Source organism: Sceloporus occidentalis, unplaced genomic scaffold (genome assembly GCF_023333645.1).
Source record: "Sceloporus occidentalis isolate IW3139 unplaced genomic scaffold, rSceOcc1.0.p SCAF_3, whole genome shotgun sequence".
Lineage (NCBI taxonomy): Eukaryota > Metazoa > Chordata > Lepidosauria > Squamata > Phrynosomatidae > Sceloporus > Sceloporus occidentalis.
Window position 1 is genome coordinate 40,449,227 of NW_028316983.1, and position 15,358 is coordinate 40,464,584.

General features: G+C 38.5%; 1 protein-coding gene across 4 annotated transcripts in view; it reads right to left on the minus strand.

Moving 5' to 3' along the window:
- The window catches only part of CBFA2T2 (CBFA2/RUNX1 partner transcriptional co-repressor 2), a 122,308-nt gene that overhangs the window by 57,538 nt on the left and 49,412 nt on the right, over nt 1-15,358 (minus strand). The window contains exon 1 of one of the 4 annotated variants that reach the window (XM_089514097.1): nt 14,595-14,980. The exons of the other annotated variants lie outside the window; for them this stretch is intronic. The gene's annotated coding sequence lies outside the window, so the exon portion shown is untranslated. Of the gene's footprint in view, nt 1-14,594; nt 14,981-15,358 lie in introns of those variants that run through there. 4 annotated transcript variants of the gene reach the window in all.

A 15,358-nucleotide genomic window follows, 5' to 3' on the forward strand; every position in this document is an offset into this window, starting at 1 on the left:
CCAAAAAACCCACAAAAAACCAAAGACAATAATACTTGGAAAATTAGAGAGCAATAGAAAGAAAGAAAGAAAGAAAAATTGCACAATAGATGTATCGACCCAATTAGGAAGTCATGGGTCTGAATTTACAGGACTTAAGCAGAGCACTGGAGGACAGGGGGCCTTGGAGGTGTCTCATCCATGGGGTCACCTTGGGATGAAGTTGACTCAAGGGTAGTTAATAACAAAATGTTATCATTATTTGAGACACTAAACTGGCAAGACAAGGAGACCCAAAATGAAGCAACCCTAATGTATCACAATGTTACTGTACAATCAGCCCTCTATATCCATGGATTCTTTATCCATGGATTCAACCATTTATGGCTTTAAAATATTTTAAAAAATAAATTCCAAAAAAACCCACCAAACCTTGATTTTGCTATTTTATATAAGAGACACCATTTTACTATGCCACTGTATATAATGGGACTTGAGCATCCATGGATTTTGGTATCCACAGGGAGCTTGGAACCAATCCCCATCAAATATCAAGGGTCCACTGTATTAGCCACAGCCACCATCCCCAGCTGTACACATGGCAAACACATCATAGTACAAATGCATCCATCAAGAATGCATGAACAACACTTAAAATATTTCACCCTTTAGGAAGCCTATTGATTGGTCAACACTTCAGCTGCACTGGATCAAACCTATGTGCATGACAAAAGTGTTAACTGTAGCTTTATCTCAAGAATATGATTTCTTTCGAAGTAAAAGAAGCAACTCCAGTTATACACACCTACAGGGTCATAGCAATATGGGGAACAGAGGATGTGTTAGAAGATATTATTTTAGGTAAGGGGTAGATATCTGAGGGTGTGAGTGAAACATAAGATACTGCACAGGTGTCCAAGGCATAAAAGAAGATGGAGCAAATTATGGACAGGAAGAGGAGGATTGAATTTAAGGTACAACAAGCTACAAGGCAAATGAGGACCAAACCAAATAATACTAACAGGTGTTCCACAAGGTAAAAGTTTAACACAGACTGCCTTAAGGAAGCACTCAGAAAAATCATGGAAGTCCTTATGATACATGGTTTCTACTGCAAGAATTATATGTTCCCAGAGAAGGAAATAAGCTTCTTACCAAGTTATGAAGACAGGTCATTGAAGACTGTAGAATTTCCTAAGATAGTCAACAACTTAAAAAATAATTTTGATGAACTTTTTGAAAGACTTGGAATCATTTACTTCATTTATAACTGCACACTAGGGTCATATATTGACTTTTATGTTTTGTGAAAAGAATAGAACTTGCTTTTTAAGTAGTAGCAAATTATATATTATTGTTTTAAGGAAGTATAACAGAACAGAGGGATGTAACCATCAGAAAGTGAAGGGGAAGTCAGTAGTTTTTTGTGTAGTATTGACCTGTTACAGACAGCCAAAATAAAGCTGCTTCGAGTCACAGTGGAGGTATGGTGTTTCAATGATGCATGCGTCCTAAGAGTCCAGAAGTCGCACCAAAACCACGCTCCAAACTGAAGTGTGGCTTCGGTGTGGCTTCTGGACTCTTAGGATGCATGCATCATTGAAACACCATACCTCCACTGTGACTCGAAGCAGCTTTATTTTGGCTGTCTGTAACAGGCCATTGTTTGTATTGCAGTTTTTTAGATATATAAAATGTATTTAATTTGCTTTGTGTGTGCCTAATAAAAATGATTCTGTAAGAAAATAAAAGAACTTCACACAGCGGCTGTTATTATGAGGGTTCATCTTGACAGTATATGCACAGAGAAAAGATGTGACATGGTGTTGTGTTACAACTACTTCATCCACATGGTTTAGAAGCAGCTGGGAAATGAGTTTCTATATGAAATGACTTAAAATGGTCTCTATGGCCTGTTACAGACTGCCAAAATAAAGCTGCTTCGGGTCTCTTTGGAGGTATGCTATTTAAATGATGCATGGGTCCTAAGAGTCCGGAGGTCGCGCCAAAGCCACACTCCATTCCTAAGCACTGGAGTGCAGCTTTGGTGCAGCTTCCGGATTCTTAGGATGCATGCATCATTTAAACAGCACACCTCCAAAGAGACCTGAAGCAGCTTTATTTTGGCAGTCTGTAACAGGCCTATATTGTTGTAATATGGTATGTGGAGTTGCTGTCTAGAAATTTAAGCTGGTTCAAAATATGGTGGCAAGAATACTTAGTATGGATAAATGCAAGTATTATCATTCTGCTGCTGTGTGAATCATTTCAGAATTATGGTGACGTTAAGGTGAACATATTATACGGTTTTCTTGGCAAGATTTGTTCAGAAGAGGTTTGCTTTTACATAAATTACCAAAATTGCATCACTTGCACTGGGTAGTATTCTCTTTCTAGGCCATCCAACTCTGGTCCAAAACACACTGCAGAAGTAATCCAGTATGAGACTGCAATAACTGCCCTGGCTCAGTGCTAGGGAATCCTGGGAATTGTAGTTTGTTGTGGCACCAGAGCTCTCTGACAGAGGGCTAAATGTCTCACAAAACTACAGTTCCCAGAAGTCCTTAGCATTGAGCCAGGGCAGTTAAAGAAGTCTCAAATTGGATTATTTCTCCAGTGTGTTTTGGACCTCAGTGCTGGTTTTAACCTATTGCTATCTTCAGAGCATCTAAATTACTGCTTAAATAGGTGTGTGTGTGTGTGTGTGTGTGTGTAATGTTTTATTCTGTTCGACTGGTTTTGCTTTTATGTGCTGCATTGTTTGTCCTATTCTAGTAATTTTGTTTTGTGTTATTTTGTTAGCAGTAAACCACCCAGAGAATTTTCTTTATTGAACTATCAAAAAGTGTAATAAATAAATAAAATGATTCTACATTCCATTTTTTGTTAAAATAATAAATTGTTTGGTTTTATTGGTGCTCTGAGAACCACTGTTGTAGGGAGACTAACAAATTGAATAAAGATAAATAAAATGTATAAGTCAGTTCAGAAACAGTGGCTGAAATATTGATTGGAGTCATCTGTATCATCCATTTCCTCTGGGAACAGGAACACTGGGTAAAGTGGGTAACAGTAGCCTACAATCTGATGGTAGATTTCTGAGAGACTCACAAAAGATTCTGACTTCAAAATCTTTAAAAATAGCAACAGTTAACAAGTCTCAAGTCTCCAGCTGCTTAAACATAGCATGGTGTTTTCAGTCTGAAAAGGCTGTGAGCTCAATTCTAGCAATGCAAATGAATTCCTGGGCTGAATATGTTCTTGGGGACACTTTCTAATTCTAATTATATGTCTGATACATTATGCAAACACTTCACCTGAGTTGGTGGATCTCAGGGTCCTTTAAAAAAAAAGGGGGGGGGGTTTATGAAGTAGATCCCACAACTGTTGAGGTAAAACATCTTTTCCTTTTAAAAAATGAGTTATGACAGTAGGCAAGCTTTCTTCCACTTAGCAGGTGTGAATTTAACAATGGAAGGGTCACATTCCCAATTTGGACTTGGTCTTGGGGCATCCTGATCAAACATGTTAGTAAACCTTGACATATTCTTCAAGATCCTCATGCTCTTTCACACAGTAGCATTCACCACCACATATCTTTTCCATAATAGCAGGCATTTATTCAATGCAAGTTACTTTGCAAGGAAGTGACAGCTTGAGAAACACCTACATTTGTAATGGACATTTCCAGACAGAAAGTGTTACGTCTTGACAATATAGGCTCAATGCCACAATTCTCATACCAAAGCCCACTTTGGAGAAATCAGGTAGAAGACGCTTTGAGCACTCTTTGCTTCATAAATAATTGCAAGCACTGTAGATGTTGATGTTTGAAAGTTACAAATAAAACTATGACTGAATGTGTCAGCGACTTGCACTTCCCGTTTAGCATGAAAAATATAATATTCCCTATCTCCTCTACACTTATGATGCACACAATCCAGGTTTATGCAAACTTGAAGCAACTCAGAAGTTACTTGAGCGGTTCCTTCCAAGACTTCTCTGTAACCTCCACAGTTTCCCAGTGTTACATCCCCTCCCACACACACACACACACAGAGACAGAGACAGAGAGGGGGGGAGAGAGAGAGAGAGAGAGAGAGAGAACAGTCAAAGTCTTCTGCAACACACATTATCTAAATGGTTGTGTCAGCAGCTGGAATCAAACAACTTGCTTGATCACCACCAGCTGGGAGGTTCGTCCCATTAATTTGTAAACACAGCAGGAAAAATCAATTCTGTCCTACCCACATACATATCCATCAAAGGAGACAGAACTCCATATCTGTTTTCTCACATGTCCAGACAGAGATACAAATGAAAAGAAGCTTCTCCTTCACTCATTCTGACCAAAGATGACCAAACCTAAAAAAGAGGGAAAATGGAACCTCAAGTGCCTGCAAGTTCAATAGCCTAAAATGATTAAACTTAAATAAAATGATTAAATTTAAAGGATTTAACCAAGAACCAGGAATGTTCAAGCTGCCCCCCCCCCCCCAAGTTTAGGGCTTCTATTCTCCACACGGGTTATCTTTAGATCTAATTCAGAAGAGGTTGTCAGAAAGTGAAAACTAGAATAAATGTCTGCTGTACATTGCTGGGAAACCAATGCAGTAATTGTCTAAACTCCTGCAACTGATGGCAAGAATCAGCAGTATTTTGCAGGTTGGGTAAACAGAGGAATTATAGGATTTAACAAAGGTTTCCAGTAATTGAGTGTCATTCTGTGAGAACAGAATGCCTACATCTTAGCTCTCCGCCAGGTTAACCACCAGGCAGCACCATTACATTAATATAATGTTGCTGTGTGTTCAAAACACAAAACTGCCTAGTTTCTCTAAGTGCCCACTATACTGTATAACATCTACTTAAGCATAGTATACAGGAAATAGGTTGCTAAGTGCTACAGTGTGTGAGAAAATTAAGCATCTTTATATCCGAGTGTAGATGATTTTGAAGAATTAGCCCTGAGCAATATAATGGCTAGATATTACAAGAGCCTAATCAGCTTTCTTCTTCCACCTGCTCTGCATGCTATGCACTTGTGTGTTCAAACCTTTCAAAAACTGGTGTCCATTTTCTCCACGGGAGCCCAAGGTACAGCTTATTTCAGACTAAGAAAGGGAAAACACTCTCTCGTGCCCCACATCAAAAACGCCCAAAAGTGTGAACAATAGTGGCAGTAGAAGAGTGTGGTTGACTCCTTCCCTAGTTTTCTATTCCACCTATGGATTTATCTGACTCATATATAGAACAGCTTGAAATCTCAAATCTAATGAATGGCTAAGATTGTTGTGCCAGTCCTCAACCTGGAAGTGTCACTGGCACACTTCACATGTTGGGCTATATAACCACAATCACTAGAAACTTCAGTGGACTGTGGGTATATCATGGAAGCAATGCTGGTTGCCTTCCTTTTAGCTGCTTCCATATATTTGCCTTGTGATAGGCAAACATTTATCATGAAGGGTTGGGCGGTTTTTGTGGTCCATATCACTAGTTATTAATTGGTCATTTGGCTATTTGTTCTCTTCACTTCTGCTCATTTTCTAGTGGCTCCATCTTCTTTAGTGGTACAGGCATATGTACCACTATAAGGACTACTTGAATGGAGATGTATGGGAAGAGGGGCACTACATGGATCCTGTGTCTTTATTTTCTTGCTATATTGTCTATGGACATGATATTGTTTATTAATATAGTTTGGATTGTCCTAAATATTTATGTTTTATTGAAATGTTTCCACTGTTAGTTCTTTTTTCATATTGTTTGGTTAGTTTTGAAATCACAGTATTTGTTTGTAGAGACAAAACTAGTTAAAAATCAACAGTATGTAAAGAGAAAAATCTGTGTATGAAGAGCAGCCATAGTTCATAATATATGTTTCAAAATTTGGTGATGCATTATTGGTTGTCCAAAACACAAGTTGCAGTGCTGTGCTTCTTGCCAAAATTCCAAAGAGGATGGAGACATGGAAGCAAAAGAGGAGGGATTGGACACAACTCATCAGGAAACATGGTAGATGCTTCAAAATTCAACATAGTGCCTGGTTGTAATGTCCAGTTTCAAGCTAAAATTAAAAACAGGGGCACTTCCTAGAAGGGAAAAGGCAGTTTGCCATACCTCATCAGAAAAACCATTGCTGCTGCCTCGAAATCTGATGGTATTTCTGCTTGGTGTCAAGTTCCAGTGGCCAGTTTGAAGTCAAAATTGGGGTGGGGGCTGGAAGCAGTCAGGATATCATGCTAAGTGCTTCAAAAATTGATACAGCTTTTTGACTACTGACCAAGTTGTAATGGCTACTTTCAAGTTGAAATTCCAAATGGGGTGACTTCCTAGAAGCAAAAAGGAGGCCTGCCATAACTCAATGAAAAATAAGGGGCTAGAAAACAGGAGAGGGCTCTGCTGTTACAATTCTCGAGGCAAGAAAAAAACCAAGAAAACAGGCTAGTGCACTGCTTGCTGCTAAGACTTCTGGAGATTAAATATGGTGGGGAAATGTATAATATCTATAAAGGGAAAAAGAAACTGTATCCTTGGGCATGTTTTTCTCCTTTATATCATCAATACTGTGAAAACTAGATATTTGAAGAAGCCATGGGTCCAACGAAGACCATAACAGTGTGTAACCAGAGTTATTTTTAAATTGGAATAATTGTATAATTATTGTTAAGATGAGTACTTTTACTAGAAAATAAAATAAAGGTGAATCTTTAGGGAATGTCCTGCATTAAAATGATATAGAACAACCTATTTCCCTTTGAAACTTCTAAAAACTAGCGATATGTATTAGACTTTGACAAATCTGGAATCCCCAAGCCAAGATGGGCATCTTGGACATGTTCTGGTGCTGCCAGATGTAAAAAAAAAAAAAAAGCATTTCCCTCTGAAATGACCACAGTGAAAGTTTAACCGGATATGAAGCCTCGCAGTGCCTTTCTAGGTTTCATTTCTGTGAACATGTTGAATGTCTAGGTAAAAATATAAAGAGAATAAGGGTTAGTGTTTGCCAGGTACACTTTCTCAGCCTAGGGCACACTTTAATGGGTTTTTTTCTAATCCTTTTTTTTTTTAGAACGGACTATGGCTCAGGTAATTCACAGATGTTTCCTCCTTATTCTTTTTGTGTTCATGTATGGAGGAGATCAGAGGGAGAGAGCACTTAGGTGCAGTTGGGAGCTCTTCATTGCGGAGGAGGTGTTTGATTGTACTCTGCCTTAACTGTGTTTAATCTCATATAATTAATTAAATCTCTTCTTTCTTAGTTCCACCCACCAAGCAACAAAGGCGTAGGAAGGCTGCTATGAAAAAAAATGGGGTGGACAAATATATGAGAGGTTAGTTTCATTTACAATGACAGACTGCCAGCTGGAGCAGTGAGATAAAAGCAATTAAAGTTCTTCCTGAAAGATGCATTTTTACCTTGACCCAGAGAAAAAAATTAATGCTTTCTCACACATCTGCAGCACTGTTATCTTGGCCCCATTTAATCTCTTTTCTTGCATGAAGACAATCTTTGATTAGAGACTGCCAATTTCAATTACAATTATCCATGAATTAAGTTATTTCAATTTAAACTAATGCACCAGGAATTTATGTTGAAATGCTATCTGCAAGAAGTGAAGTAGCACATCAAGAGAAATGTCTTGTGTAATCTTCTCCCTGTTCTGTTTCATTTCTAAACACATTCAAAACTATGACCCCTCCATCTGTAGCCTGAATTGGTACTGACCAGAATTTTATCATGTCATTCTATATGGCTTATACATCAGCGTTAAGAGAGGAATGATTTTGGCTCCCCACAATGGGCAAACATCACCCATGGATTCCTTACAAAACAAGTTGGAGAGCATCCATTCCCACCACTTGGGGTGATTTATACTGCCAGTTGGCATCAGTATCAATAGCAGAAACTCAAAGTTTTGCAAAGTTTTCTCAGCCTGACCTACCTTATAGGGTTGTTGAGAAGATAAAGTGCAGAAAAGGTGCACTTTTACCTTCCTAGAGAAGAGGTAGGATAGAAATCTAACTTAAAAATGAATTCAATTCTACAGTGTTTGCACAGGACAACTTCCAATTGAATTCTGTCCTTGAACTATAAATTTAAGATATGTCTATTCTCCTTCCATCAAGTTCCACCTTTCTGTCTTTATTTGACTATTTTTAGTAAATTAATGTGCAACAAGTTAGCACTTTTGTCTTTTGACACCATTTTGCTCATTTATAGGAGTGGTTCAATGATCTTCAATGGAATATATTTAAACACTGAAGCTTTCTAGTTAGTGAGAATCCATGCAGTTGGCTACTTCAGAGTCCTGACTTACTAGCCAACTGTTATTGTGCATTTGGGAAGCACTGAAAGGGGAAAGTGGGAAGGGGGGGAGAGAAGAGGATATAATTAGCTTCACTTGTAAAAATGGTCACTATAGCTGTAACGCTGACTGAGGGGAAAGCCTATGGGGGGTGTCTAATAGATTTTGGGATATTGTTCATTGCAGATAATAAAGTGTATGTGTTTCAGGGTGGAGAAATTGGTAAGTGGATACTACTTCTCACCACAAGCCCATATGGAAGTAATCAAGCGCAAGGATGGCAGCTGGGGCCAATAACAGTCACCTGCAGTTGAGGCTCATGGGGGCTTGGGATTGGTTTTTAATGCTAATTTCCCCTCCAAAACAATGAGCTAGAAAGAGCAGAGTAACAGACGAGACCGGATGAATAGAGACCCGCTAGAACAATAGCTGCACCTGGTGTTAGGAGCAGAGTAACAGAGCTGGCACGCGTCAACAGCACAGGGCACATCTGTTACCCTCACAAAGTGGCCCACCCTCCTCCTCCTTCTCCACCAGCCTGTGTAAGCCATATGAGGTCTCTAAACATTCACAGCTTGCTGTGCAGCAACAAGTTTGAGTTCTTTCAAAGCTTCAGTAGTCCCCTTCTCTGTCTTGCCTAGGAGGAGATAAATGACAGAAGGCTATCACAATCTGCCCCACAGAACAGGGCAATACCCTGGTGAAGAGTGAGGGAGAGAGAATATGTGTCAAATTAAGTTAATGGAAGGCCCCCAAAGTCTGTGAAATCAAGGCACATCTACGGTATTCAAGGCATATGGACAGGTTCTGTCTCCTCTCCCATCCCAAATTTGTGTCACCATCCAAATACAACATTGCTACTGAATACCGTTAGAGCAAAAAGTCTTGGACTACACAGCAATATATGCCTTTCAAGTAACTCACTTCATATTTGTGAAATTGTCACCCTAGTAAACCTGTTGAGTGATCCTGAATTTGTGAAAGGCTCACTGGTCAAAAGAGAAGATTTGGTGAGGCAAGTACACAGAGAAAGAAAATTCATAAGTGTTTCTCTCAGAAACTGCTACTACTGCTGTTCTGTACTCTTAAGAAAGAGATTTTCCCACTAGCTTTTTGTGTGTGCTTGGGTGTCCATCTACACCTCCACTGCCACTTTTAATTAAATAATGGAATATATTAATAAAAGCCACAGGTATGTTTTATTATTATTGGATTAAGCACAGAAAAGCTAGTTCTTGAACAATAAAGAGCGACTCCGTTTAAAATAATGGTGACGGTGATGATACCATCCTGTGAAAGATGAAGATTTATTTTCTTGTTGCCTTTAGCCAAGTTCTAACATGAATGTGAACCAATAAAATTCATGAAGAAAAATTTTGCTACTTTATTCATGAAGAACCAAAGACACAGATTCTAACTGGACCACCTTCTGTCATTGCATCAGTAAATGGACTGACCACCCTCTATAGGCAAAGAGTAAAATGTTTAAGAATAAATAGCTTAAAATATAATTCAACCATTCAGAAAAGTAAAAGCAGTCAACTTCCTTACCTATCAATAGGGGTGTAGGTACAGGTAAGCAAAATAATAATGATAATAATAATAATAATAATAATAATAATAATAATAATGGTGATGATTTATTTATTGCCCGCCCAATTACAAGGAATCTAGGCTGGTAACAGCAATAAAAATACATAGAGAATACAATAAAATAAAATACAAAAATGAAGGCATTGTCCCCAAAGAAGCATTCTTCTCCTCAAAAATTCTTTCAGTACCCAAATTGCCTTTAGAAATACAGTTTAGGCATCTGAAGAAAAGTTGCAGACAAAATTACAAGAGCAACATGAATACAAAAAAATAAACAAATTGAGATTTCTAGGTATCAGTGATTTTCAATGTCTCACTTGTTGCAATGCCAAAAATTTAAGGACTGAAGAAATTTTTTATGATAGGTGGGCCAAATTCAGTATCCCATTCTCTCACCAATGAACCATATACATATAAGTAAGCTATGTAGAAAGAAGGACAATGCAAAACACTTTGAGTAGCATGTTTTACAAAAGGTGCTGTTTTACTCCATCCACTTTCTATCTGTACATGATTTAGGAAATGTACTTCATTTGAGAGAAGAGAGGGCTTAATGTTTATGTTAGATTTAAAGTACAAAAGTACCCAAGGGGGCACTCCCCTATCCCAACAAACACAACCAGCAGATACACTACCTAACTGAAAAGAAAAACAGTGAAATATCTATCAGAACTGCATCATATAAGGTTGTACTTCCCAGCACTGTATCATAACTGAAAATGTATTTAACTGAGTGCCAGCATCAAAATTTTAAGCACCAGATCACCAGGGATTGGAAGTTTCCAAGTTCTGTGATGCCTCATTTCAAATAATCTTATTCTGACAACTATGATAACAGCATCATTCCAGAATTCAGCCCATTTCTTGTGTTTATCCTCTCATTTTCCCAACATATTAGAAAGTTTTGCAAATGAAGAGGCATGAAATACTGTGTGCTGAAAGTAGATTCACACCAATGTAAGCCTTTGAGGCTTATCTAAGAAGCAACTTGGTTGGCACAACATAAATATGAACAGATATTAAGATATTAGCATTCTGTCTTTAAGGGAAAAACCTTCTCAAAGCAGCTTTGTAAAACTGATATAAGCATAATTTACAACAAGAAAACAATAAACTTACAAATAAAGTAACTACTAATAAAAAAACTCAGCTAAAACAAAAACATGCTACTCAGAAAAATAAATAGCACTTGCTCAAATCATCTAAAGTCCAAAAGGCACTACAGAAATAATCTAGATTGAGATTGCTTTAACTGCCCTGGATCAATGCTAGGGAATAATTTTTGTGAGACATTTTGACTTCTCTATCCAAGAGCTCTGGAGCTACAATAAAATACAATTCCCAGGTTTCCTTAGCACTGAGCCAGGGCAGTTAAAAGCAGTCTCAAAATGGATTATTTCTGCCGTGTGTTTTGGACCTTAGTTCCATTTGCCCAATAAAGGGAAAGCCCACAGAAAACAAGAGCTTTTCTTAAAATTTTAAAAACCCTACTGATATACTCCACTTGGTAACTGTGTACAGAACAGTGGAGCCACAACCAAAAAAGCCTGCCCTCTAGTGCTATCCAGTGTGATTGTCCTCACTGGTGGGAAGCTGTGCAGGTCTTTGTCAGCTGGTCTAAAAGTACTGACAGGATGGAATGAGTGAGGGTGGTCCTTCAAGTAACTTGGCCCCAAAAGATTTCAGGCTTTCAAGAATAAAAACGTTGCTGTCATCCCAAATCAGCTTCCTTGGTTAGCGAAGAGTCCGGGAGAACTGAGAAACTACAAGCCCTTCACAGCGAATGCAAGTGTATTCCAGACCATGGAAGACCTCCATCAAAAAACAGCTGATTTTTCCCACCCACTTTCTGCAGAAAAACAGAAAGAAGTCTCTATAATTAGAAAAGTTAGCCATCAACCTCAGTCTTTTGGGAATTATATTCATTTTAATTCTCTTTAAGCAACAAATACAGTGGACCCTTGGCATCTGGTGGGGCTTGGTTCCAGGACCCCCTGTGGACACATTGGTGGATGCTCAAGTCTCATTAAATACAATGGTATAATAAAATGAATCCCCTATTCAAAATGGCAAAATCAAAGTTTGCTTTTTGAAATATATATATAATATATTCAAGCTTTGGGTGATTGAATCCATGGATAAGGAATCCGTGGATAAAGAGAATCGACCATATATAACTATATATTTAAACAATTGTTTTTAGCATTTCAAGAATGGTCCAAGAATCAAAGATTCCTTGGCCATCCCTAAATAACCTTTTAAATGTTTCCCCCTCTAACTTATTTACAGGCCCTTGGCTAGAAATCCAAAGACTAGTTTCCAGAAGTCAAACCTGGCTGGTTTTGACTATATACTGAAGTTTGGTTCACTCTGACTTAAAGATAAGCCCTTAGTCTAAACCTTGCTATGATAAACCTCCAAAACTTATAACAAAAACACTTTCAAATGTAAGGTTCATTCCTTTTTAATGTCTATGTTCAAAGAATAGTTTTTAGAGATCTGGAAGCAGTACTACAGTGGTGACATTTTCTTGAAGAGTATTCTGGACAGTTTTTGCTGTACAGTACTTCAACCATACTGTACTCTGGGAAAACTGAAACTGTCTCAAAAAGTGCAAAGAGCAATACTACAGTGCATTTTCCTGTGACTGTTATCCTTTAAACATTAGCAGTGCTTACAGACCAGTGCCATGATTGGGAACACATTCACCTCACACTCAGAAGAGTTCTGGAAATATTTTTAAAGATAAAAGAAAGTTCAGCATCTGAAGGGGGTTGGTAAGACTCTTCAAGTAGAAGTTCTCTATCATTTGTAGCACTACACTTACCCACCCTAAATTCAACGACATATTCTGCCCTTCTTCCCTCTCCCGTCTTTCAAGGTTTTCCTCAGAAATGATATTAGCTTACAGTCATTTCATTTTGTTCCATACAAGAACATGGGAATTTACCCTGACCATTGCTCCTGTAAGATTATTTTTTCAGGGAAATGGGTGCAGGATTTATTCCCATATTAAATTCCTAGTGATCAAACTCCTGATGCTAGCTTAGAACTAATGCTCCATGAAAATAAATAATTTTTCACCATCCACCATGTGCTTGTCTTCTTGCCTTTTGCCTGCTCTTCTCATCTTTCCTTACCTAACAACCACTACGATCCTGTACAACCTCATAATGTTAATGTATCATGTACAATGTCCCAGATTAATTACAAGGATCCAGGGGGGAAAGGAAGCTGAATCAGAGCCACACAGAACTTTCTAGGAAGAGAAGACAACACTTAATGTGAAACATTATGGCATAATAGTTCAATGCCAATGTTCTCAGAGTTGTGATTTTTGTCTGGATATCTTCATGTACATTACTCATGAGAAATAGCAATACTGCACACTACCCAGTTGTGGAAATGATTTCTTAGCAGTGGAAATGGATTGAAAATGACCAAAAATAGGGAAGGAGCAGCAGCACAGGTGCAGTCACCTTTTCTCTCCCTAAACCAAGGAGAGGATAAAGCATGTTCAGCCTAAACATTTCTGAATTCAAGGCAGTAAAAGCTGTATAAAATATATGCGCAGTTGTATACATAAAACACGTTGCAGCTTGGTCACACAACAATGAAGAATCAAACAAACAGGACACTGCAGTTTGGTATTCTGATAAATGAAGCCTTCAATAAATTGCAAGAGCCAAATACAAAAATCCAACAGGAAATAAAACTTGCCTCAGCTTAAGTGTCCTGCCCACCTTACAATCTTTCAGTCTCAGCGGAAAGTTATAGAATGAAAGATTTCAAAGTGACAAAGAAAAGAGAAAAATGAAACTACTACAGCAGGTCAGGATTTCAGTTCTGCATGTTTAAAAAATATCTGATAATTTTGGAACACTGACACATAGATTCTTGCGGGATGCTGAAAACAAAATCTAAGCTTCTATACAGAACTACTGAACATAAAGAATTTACTAGTACCTTGAGAATTAAAGACTTACAGAGAAGCACACATTGCTGCATCATGGACTGCACCAAAAGAGTTAAATAGTGGCAGAATTACCAGTCACTTTCACAGTCTATCAGACACAATCTCACACAGGGATACACAACATCTAACATTATGCAAGCAGAAGAATCTGAACCGAGGAAATGTTAGTATTGTAATGATTTGATAGAAAAGGAAGAAGGTTCATGCTGGAATTCACTATTTTTTTAATGCTATCTCACTATGCCAGCCATTATTATCCATACATGAGAATGGCCCTTTTTTATGACAGAAAGTCTATTACATCACAAATTCACTGCGCTCTTTCATTCTCCCTTGGACTATGAAATCCTAAAAACTAGGGTCCCTCCCAAGGATTCATAATAATAAAAAGTCATTCTCACAACCACAAAAAGGAAAGACATAGATTCGTGCTGTTTGCTATTTTTCTCAGCTACAAAAATCCATATAGCAAATCAGCTCATGGAATGAAGTTTTGACACAACAGAGGGATTGCAGTCAGACCGAAGGTGGGGGGGAGGGGGGAGATGTAGCAAAGTACTGCATCTGTTAAGATTTTCTCTTGCACACAAAGATGCACACACAAAGAGCAAGCTTAAGAAAATCACGCTTCTGCTGCAGTTTAGCCTACAAGAAATTTTTTAAAACCATCTCCTAGCAAACTCAACATCCAACTGCCTTGTACAGAGAATTATTCTTTAGAGGCGATTGCTTACCGTATGTACCCAAGGGTCCAAATAATCAGATGGCTGTCGAAAACACCCAATTCCTTTAAAATATAAATAAAAATTGTCTTCTTTTGCCACTCCTAATCCTCAAACCGAGCCTGCAACCACCCTTCCTTCTCTTTTCATTAGCTGGACATGTGTCAGCTCCCTCACATCTGCGATTTCTCACTGACTTAGAGCCGCCTGTCCGATTCCAGAGAAACACAGATGGATCCCAGATGGGAAGGTCCTGCCAAACAGACCAGCTCTTTACCTTGCCAGAATGCCCAGATCTATCCCCATATGTATGTGTGTGTGTGCGCGCGCGCATGCACGCACACACACACACTCTCTCTCCCTCTCTTTATCTAGCTCTCCTTTGCCCCTTTGCTGCTCTCTCTGTTACCAGGGCTCTTTGCCAGCTGATGTCATTAAGTACACACCTACTGGTGGCTTTTAGCTAGTCTGACATTAACATGTTAAAGACACATCATTTGTCTATGACTAGCAGGAAGAATAGCATTGTGCTAAAACTACTCAGGATCCATAGTGATCCAGAGCTCCAAAGGCTATGACCACAACACACACCTACCTAGACTGACCCTTTCAAAAGCTCCGGTGGACTTCTCATTTTTTAGGTTCTTGCTAAAAGGAAAGGCCTTCCATAAAGGCCATCAGCAAAATTCGCTAAGTGCCCTGACTCACCAAAGCAACAAATATACAGAATATACTGTGCCATAAGCCATCATGGGATTACTTTGCCAGGTGCGCTT